This window comes from Marmota monax, unplaced genomic scaffold (assembly GCF_021218885.2).
Source record: "Marmota monax isolate L192 unplaced genomic scaffold, Marmota_monax_Labrador192_F-V1.1 WCK01_AAM20220418_F8-fsc00014, whole genome shotgun sequence".
In the NCBI taxonomy this organism is placed as follows: domain Eukaryota; kingdom Metazoa; phylum Chordata; class Mammalia; order Rodentia; family Sciuridae; genus Marmota; species Marmota monax.
In genome coordinates this window covers 10,140,180-10,140,841 of record NW_026695222.1, presented here as the reverse complement: position 1 = coordinate 10,140,841, position 662 = coordinate 10,140,180, and the positions used below count along the sequence as shown (strand labels likewise).

At 44.7% G+C, this 662-nt stretch overlaps 1 non-coding gene across 1 annotated transcript; it reads left to right on the top strand.

Annotated features, from left to right (window-relative positions):
* Nucleotides 1-208: 208 nt before the first annotated feature.
* Nucleotides 209-427, top strand: LOC124085974 (small nucleolar RNA U3). The gene has a single exon (XR_006849652.1). It is a non-coding gene; the product is annotated as a small nucleolar RNA U3 (small nucleolar RNA).
* Nucleotides 428-662: the final 235 nt, after the last annotated feature.

The window sequence follows — 662 nt, the reverse complement described above, 5'->3', positions numbered from 1 at the left end:
ACCCTGCTCCTTCTCTTCCCTCACCTTTGCCAGTCCTACCTCTCACATGCATCACAACTTTATCTGATTCTTGCCCCTCCTGCTTTGGGATCCCAGAACCTGCCATTTTTTTTTTTTTTTTTTTTGGCCCAGAAGGCTCTGCTCCCATCACCCCTTGCCAGGATCCACTTGACTGCTTATATGGCTCTTATGGAGAGGAACCTGACCTAAGACTGTGACTTCAGGGATCATTTCTATTGTTCATCCTTGGAGAAATTTCTCTGACCTTGCAGAGTGCCAGAAACCATGAGAAAGAGGCCCAGAGTTCCCTCCTGAGGGTGAAGGCAGCTCTTGGTGATACTTTACTGCAACTGCCTTTTGCTATTGTTGTCTGTTCTTCTCTCCCCTCCTTTGGAAGGCTGAGAGGCAGGAAATGTATATGAGAGCTTTCCACTAAGAAAGAGGGAGGAAGGGAGGGAGGGAGGGAACAAGAGAAAGGAAGAAAGAAACAAAGAAAGAGAAAGGGATATGTCCTAACAGGACCACCTAGAGCACCTCTACTCCACACTATGATTTTCTTTTTTTTTTAAGAGAGAGTGAGAGAGAGAGAATTTTTTTTAATATTTATTTTTTAGTTATTGGCGGACACAACATCTTTGTATGTGGTGCTGAGGATCGAACCG